Source organism: Epinephelus moara, chromosome 20, assembly GCF_006386435.1.
Source record: "Epinephelus moara isolate mb chromosome 20, YSFRI_EMoa_1.0, whole genome shotgun sequence".
NCBI lineage: Eukaryota > Metazoa > Chordata > Actinopteri > Perciformes > Serranidae > Epinephelus > Epinephelus moara.
This window is the reverse complement of record NC_065525.1, coordinates 45,803,844-45,811,972: the sequence shown is the minus strand read 5'-3', so window position 1 is coordinate 45,811,972 and position 8,129 is coordinate 45,803,844. Positions and strand designations below refer to the sequence as shown.

At 39.8% G+C, this 8,129-nt stretch overlaps 1 protein-coding gene across 2 annotated transcripts in view; it reads left to right on the top strand.

The window, feature by feature from the left end:
* The first annotated feature begins 2,408 nt into the window (after positions 1-2,408).
* LOC126408051 (mixed lineage kinase domain-like protein) overlaps positions 2,409-8,129 on the top strand; it is a 30,251-nt gene continuing 24,530 nt past the window's right edge. The window contains exon 1 of one of the 2 annotated variants that reach the window (XM_050073405.1): positions 2,409-2,589. The gene's annotated coding sequence lies outside the window, so the exon portion shown is untranslated. The remainder of the gene's footprint in view (positions 2,590-8,129) is intronic. The other variant, XM_050073406.1, reaches the window with a different exon arrangement.

Below are 8,129 nucleotides of genomic sequence, written 5' to 3'. Positions count from 1 at the left end.
GCCCATTCAAAGTTTGACATTTCAATCGGTTGCTATAGCGCCCCCCTTTGGCCAATTGATGTAATATTGCTTCATTGGCATCCTCCCATGACCCTCTACCACTGTGCCAAATTTCACATGGATTGACCAAGTCAGTGAGGAGAAAAACGTGGAACAGACACAGAGTCATTATATAGTCATTCTATAGTAAGATATCTCCGTCTGGTGTCCAAAGACTTCTGTTAAATCCTATCAGCACAAATCATCTGTTCGTCTGTTCACTCATATTCTGTATCAAATATTATCTTTACTTTATTCTTCTGTCTCTCCTGATTGAAATGCATGTCTAACTGTACACAAGCTTTAAACTGGCCACATCTCACCCCTGCACAAAAATGATTGTACTGGTACCATCCACAACTTCTCACAGTGGACACAGAGACAAAAAAGACACGTTCTTATGTGCCAAACTGAACCGCATGGTGAAAACGTGGTTGAAGACAACAGGTAGTGGTATCAACACTGAGTCTCCTTCTCACTAACTGTTTCTAACAGGACCTTAAATGTATTAATATATAGAGAGGAAAAGATCACTTACTGTAAGGTAGATGCTGATGCAAGGTGTCTCAATGCAGGTGGGTGGATGAATGAATATGAAACTAAGATTTTGTTTTTTTTAATACTTAGCTGATAAGATATCATTGGTCCCTCCTCTGATGAGACTCATCAGGGTCAGAGTCCTGCACAGGTCGCGCTGCAGAGCTCTTTACCTTCACAGGTTCCTAGAACAGTGACCTGTAGTTACACAGCTCACCACTGAACTTTACTGATTATTGGAACAAATTACTGGATGTTTAAAGGTTAATAAACAACATTTAACTCAGTAAAGCTAGGTCTATATATTTTTATGAGGTTTTATGAGTGCATCTAGCCGGCCCCGCCCTCAATAGACTTTAACCGTCTTGTTGCCCTGATGGTGAACAAACATCTGAATAATGTCATGTTATAAAGACTTACTCTGGCTCCATATGCACTTTATTTAAATCATCGTTTCGGCCACATGGCCTTCTTCAAGATTTGCACTGATCACAGACAAAGGAAGGCTATAGGTCAACTGGACCGTAAAGGAAACCACTTTATAATACGTTTTTATTCTAATAACAGACTGCAGACTTTTTACCTGTGACGTGTCGCTTTAGCCTCAGACTTTTAGCATGATATGATGTATGTAGCCTCCAGCTGCAGTTTGCAGCTTTATTTTTAAATGAAAAGATCCATGCCTTTGTGTGTGAAGTGTGTTGCAATAAACTTGCTTCACTTTAAGTTTGTAGCCACAGAGATTCCTGCACCACCTCAGTACATCCATCCATCCATTTTCATCTGCTTATCTGGGGCCGGGTTGTGGGGGCAGCAGGCCAAGCAAAGCACCCCAGATGTCTCTCTTCCCAGTAATGCTTTCCAGCTTCTCCTGGGAGACCCGAGGTGTTCCCAGACCAGATGAGACATGTAATCCTTCAGGTGTGTTCTGGGTCTGCCCCGGGGCCTCCTACCAGGAGGGCGTGCCCAGAACACGTCTTTTCTTTCCTTTCAGATTCTAAAGCTGAACCCTGTTCTTTTTGTTGTTGAAGAAAAAAAAGTAAATTCCTGGTGATGTACTGACGTAGTGCTTTAACTTTGAAAGAGACTGTATGGAAACGTTAAATTTCCTGTGAAAATGGAAGTGTATCTTGAAAGAACAGAACTTGACACAGACCAAAACGTTGGTATGTGACGAGATCGCAGTGAGAATGTGTTGATCCTTGCAGGGTCATGATGCACGGTTTACGGCCTCTTGTTCACTTCAGTTGTTTCTAATCTTTAAATTTGCTCAGCAGTTTTTTTTAAATTGCAATGACTGTATTTCAGTGTCCACTGTTGTTTCTGCTCGCTGTTTATGACTCCCCCACCTCCCCCCAGTTGTTATGTATGTACATTCTCATGTGTTCACTCGTGCCTTTCGATGTGTTTTTACTTACTGTTCAACCACCTGCCCTCCAGGGACAATAGAAAGTTGAGAATAGCAGGGAACACTTTTACTTTAACTACTTAAAGTACATGTTGCTGTTACATTCTTTACTTCTGTACAGTTTTAAATGCAGGATGATTTTTACTTGTTGTGGAGTATTTTGTGTAGTATTGGTGCTTTTACGGCAGTAAAGGGCCTGAGTGCGTGTTTAAGACCTGCTCTGTCAACAGATGAATTGCCTGTGGTTTGTCTTGTTACAAGTATTACATCATCTGGGTGGGTGCGAACATAAAACCAGCTGGCCTGACAGATCATCAATACAACAGTTACTCGGGAAGCCCCCACATCTTATCTGCTCTGCAACTCCGCCCCTCTGCAGTGAGTTATGCCTCTGCTTCAAGGATAAGAAACATATATCCCGGGTGTGTCAGAGCGCAGGAGCATGATTAACACTCAGAGGAGGGAAGCACTGGAACTACTTCCTCAGAGAGGAACAGGAAGTAGGGGGAGGAGCCGAGCTCTGCACAGGCCACTTTCATTTTGACCCAGCACTCATTCACACCACACAACTGAGACGGATATCTTCCATTGACTCCCACTAACAGGTAAATAACCTTTATATTTTTGACTGTTTTGACGGTGAGCTCCTCTGCTGACAGCTCTGTGTGTGTTCTCTTGTTGTTGTGTCTGTGAGCAGCTTCATGTACAGATAGAGGTCTTTTGTCTACTTCAGCACAACACAGCTGCACAACAGATGTTACTGTAATGTTGGTTTGCAGTTTTGCTGAAGAGAAATGTTTAAAACATTGACCCAGGCCTGATCTGTCACTGGGTGAATGATAAAACTGACACAAAGACAAAGGCGGGTTATTTCCCCTCAGGGCAACAGACACTCATAAATACCTCCCTCATGCTCTCACCTGTCTGAGTTTAAGGTGGAATTCAGCTTCTCGTACGAATGCATGAACGCACAGAGTGAAAGAAGAAAGAAGAAGTTACCCACATTACAACTACAGTAAAACAAATCTTCTGTATTTGAGACTAAGCCAGTGGTTTTCAAACCTTTTGTGCCCAGCCTAAATCTCAAGGCACACCTGTATTTAAATCTGTGCACAACAGCTCCTATAACATGTGCTATCACTCTTATCACCACATGAGACAATGAAAATATTCGCATCCCATAAGATTGTAAAGCCAAACCCTGTTCTTTTGTGTTTGTTTATTTTGAAAGAGACTGTATGCAAACTGTACATTTCCTATGTGTTTTGAAAGCAGACAATGCATGTAACAGGCTGAAGTTCACACGGTGTCCCAGAACGCCAACAACCAACACACCCAGGTGCTTAGTATCTGGGCGTGGAGAGTCCATGACCAAACGTCAATATGTGACGAGTTCAGAGTGAGAATTTGTTGTGTCTGTCAGAGTTAGATCAGATAAATGATTCATCTTTGATATATTATCTGAGCCTAATTTTTATACAAACAATATTCCTAAATATTCCATAAACCTGTGTGTTAATGACAAAAAGAGTGAAAAAAAAAAGAATTTCCCCGCAGGGGGATTAATAAAGTATATAAAATTAAAAATTAAATTAAAATTCATACTGGTTTAAATAAGCTATTTGATTGTATTTCTCTATCTTTGCTGAACTACAGTTTTGTGTAAAGGAATTAAAAACCTGTCCCAAATACAGGCTTGATGATTTCAGTGGTTTAAGCAACAGCTGTTTGATCTTTTTACAGCAATATAAAATAGATATCAGAGGGAATCGTGATATTTTCAGTAAAAAGACTTAAAGTTACAATGTGTAATTTACGTGGTTGTTTATTAGCAAATATCAACTATTGCTTTCATAAATATATATTTACTAAAGTGTAATGCAATTCACATACAAATGGAAGCTTTCTCATAGGCTTAGAATGATTTCTCTATTTATACACAGGCAGGGCGCGGTCTGCTGGAGGCTGCCCTCTTGCGTCGCCATATTTGAATACAGTGGCCGAAAGGGATATACGCGCTTCGCCTTTCGCGTTTACCTAGAACTTGCCGTCACTGGAGACGGTTAAGGTGAAGATCAATCCGGGGCGCTTCTGCGTGAACCTGCTTTGTACTTTTATGATTCTGTCGCACTTTAAATGGAGGACCACACATATGTTTTGCCCCGTAAGAGGGAAACCACGCCACCAAATAAAAGAAAAAGATCAGATAAGCGAGGACGGGACAAAACGCGAGTGAATATCGGCGTTGCTTATTCCAGGTGGAAAGAACTCCTGAAGGAGAAGGATTTCACAAGGGATGCGGAGGTTGCCTGCTTTCTGCTAGACAGGTAATTCAATCTGATATTTTAAAATCATTTTGGCTTCATGTTTGCAACTACTTTTCCCTCTCGTCTAAGTTCGAGTGACGGCTACGTTTACGTGCTAACGTTATCCTAGCCTTGGCTAACGTTATCCCAGAGCTACAGCTAAATGGTTAGCCTAGCCTACAGCCTAATCTGTTGATTCCTCTCGCGCTGCTGCGAAGGCTGCCACCCTCTCCTCCTCCTCTTCCCTCTGGGTAGCCGAGACACACCTCTTCGCCTGGCCGTTCCTGCACCGCCTCTAACGTTACCCCCTCCCCCCCTTCCTCTCCCTGGTCTTCCTCCTCTCCCTCTCCCTCTTCCTCATCTCCCTGTGTCCTGTGGAAGAACACTCTGGAAACGCATATATTATAATCGTACCAACCTATATTTGCCGCACTGTGCCGTGACTATCACATAAATGTGTTATTTTAGCATTACTGTGCTCATGTTTGCTCGTGTTACCAAAACAATTCGAAATTACTGTGCTCATGTTTGCTCGTGTTACCAAAACAATTCGAAATAAAACACTCCTAACATATATCTCACAGATAACTATATCTCACTGGTAAGCTATAACATATCGTAACATGGTTTAGATTCCTAAATAAACATTCACCTCGTCGCTAGATACTCATGAAAAACTCGAAAAACTCTGCTTGTCTGCGCAAGGCTTTTTGTCCTACAAGGCCACCGTCACTTACTCGACGGGAGGTGAGTGAGTGAGTGAGTGCTGCAATCTAGAATTTGACCGCTGATGTCACTGTTACTCACCATTTTTACACACTGAGGCTTTAAGAAGCCGTTTTTCATGTGAAAGGTTATTTTAAAGATTGTTTCAAAAATGTATATGATTGAATTTGTGCTCATTCAAATACAGTGTAATGAAGGGTTTAATTAGGCCACTATAAAACAGTTTGGTTATTTTTTATTATGAACATTTCTTTGTTTCCCTGCACAAATGGGGGACTAAATATCAACTAAACAAAATAGACAACAACGACAAGAGATTGGTATCAGCTATAGGCCACATTTTTATTTTATAGTCATAGTCATATTTATTAACTCTTCAGCACAATTGTGGTATGGAGTACAAACAAGACAAAAAACAAAACAAAGCAAATGGTAAACAGAATGAAAAAACATTATTCAAGAAAGCACCCAGTTTACATATTGTTCTTGAATTATCAGTCTGCAATAAAGCTATACATTTGAACATAGATGGGCGGTTTAAAGAATATTTAGGCAAGTACTTGTTTCTGTTCTCAGAGATGGTTAAATTTTTACATTCAAACAAAACGTGATATTCATCTGGCCATCGTTACACAAATTACAAAACCTGTAATCTGTGGTCTGACCAAACATAAGAAAAACCGCATTCATCTGATATTGGTGTTTTCATATCAACACATAATGGGTATCTTCCAAGTTCACCATAAACCATATTATTACAAGTTGACATTTTAACTTTCAAAATATACTTGAGGAATTTCAAGTGTAATTTCTCTAAAATGTCTACCTTCTCAAACCCCCATACCTCGCAGGCATACAGCATAACTGGCATCACCAGCCTGTCAAAAAGCTCTAGTCTAATATCTATTGGTAAATCAAACTTCCTACATTTACACATGTTAGGATGAAGTGACCTAGGCATAGACATACGTCATGTTTGTATTCATTGTATTGATTGATGGACAGCACATCTGGATCTGGTTTTGGCAGAGACCCAAAGTCTGGATGCTAATGGATGACGTGTATAGGGATGCCACAGATCAGTTACCAAGGGGGCCCCGGGCAATTACATAGGGGTGCCCTGAGAAAAACATTACCTAGGTTAGAGGAATGTATGATGGTTTCAGACGTTGGTTTTGGCCAACTATATAAGTGTCGATATGTATGTGACAGACTGAGAGAACTGTACCTTCTCCGCAGCGCTGCTATTAAACCGTCACTTGAAGATCAACTTGTCGTCTATTGTGCATCTTTTACTATTTTGTCTCTGAACCAGAAGTTCCTTCCTATCAACACAGTAAAGAAAACAGAGCTCTTGAAGCCCATTTATAGAAATCCTCGATAGCAGATTTGAAAGACCCGTTGTAGTTGAAAAGACTTCCTAGATATTTAAAACTATGTACAATTACTAGCTCCTCACCATTACAGAGGAACTGATACATTTCAGCATCAACTTTACGGTGGCCAAATATTGTAAGTTTAGTTTTATTATAGTTAGTTTCCATTTCTTACAGAAGTGGCACATTTGATCAATTCCTTTTTGCAGTCCTCCTTTTGTTGTAGCCATGGTGATAGTGTCGTCCGCGTACATAAGTACCATGAGTTTAACGTAACTATCTATCATGTCATCGCTACATCGTGCCGGCTCACATCCATTTACAATTAAGTATTCCTCAAGATCATTTATAAAGAGGGCAAATAGTATTCGCCCTGTCTGACTAACAAACTCAGATTTTTCTCTTTTAACAAAAACACAGGATTTGATATGATTATACATATTCACAATAATATTAAACAATCTGCCATTAATACCTTCTTTCTGTAGTTTAAACCAAAGTGCATCTCTCCATACCATATCAAATGCTTTGCTGTAGTCAATAGAGACAAAAATATAGTCAGTTGTGGAGTACCCATTTTCCTTCAGGATATTATTATTTTCACAAAACGTGCACAACCTTGCATTAAGTATAGTAAAAAGCTTGCCAAAACAACTCAAAAGTGTAACACCCAGGTAGTTGTAGTATCAAACATCAGCCCAGAATTTCACAATCCTTGCATTCCTAGAATACAGACACCAAGTGCTTCTTCCTTTTTCAGTCTGAAGCCATTTGAAGAGGCAGAATCCTCCTTTAGTCGTCACACAGAGCTGATCAGAGTATGAAGTGTTTTACAAGAGGGTTTCTTTTGAGGCACTCTAACTGTTCAGAGTATTCATTTTTATTCCAACTTCAACTTCAGTGGTGTTGTTGGGACACAGATTTGTTCCTCCCTGAGGTCTTGTAGCTGTTGTCTTGTTGAGAGGTAAAACTTAGCCTCTTCAGAGTTTTTCCCCTCTCCATGTGCCGAGGAAGGAAGTTAAGTGCCAGAAATCTCTACTCAGCCATTTGCTTCAGTGTCCGAGAACAGAACGCCTCCCACTGCCTAATGACCACCAAACGACCTGGAACACTCAGTCTGTCAGATCCTCCTCTCTGTTTCTGTTCTGTTAAATCCACTCTGACAAGTTTCACTTCTGTTGTAGAGAGAATTTTCTTTGAAAAAAGCACTTTTACTCAAGTACAAATTGAGGTACTTGAACTTTACTTTACTTTCCAAAGACTGTAAACTGAGACTGTCAAGTTTAGTTCATTCAAAACACTAAACACACATTAAACACACATCAAACACACTAAACACACATTAAACACACACTAAACACACGTTAAACACACATTAAACACACGTTAAACACACATTAAACACAGAAACACACATTAACCGCACATTAAACACACATTAAACACACATTAAACTCACATTAAACACACATTAANCACATTAAACGCACATTAAACTCACATTAAACACACATTAAACACACGTTAAACACACATTAAACACAGAAACACACATTAACCGCACATTAAACACACATTAAACACACATTAAACTCACATTAAACACACATTAAACTCACATTAAACACACATTAAACACACGTTAAACACACATTAAACACACATTAAACACATTAAACACACATTAAACTCACATTAAACACACATTAAACTCACATTAAACACACATTAAACACA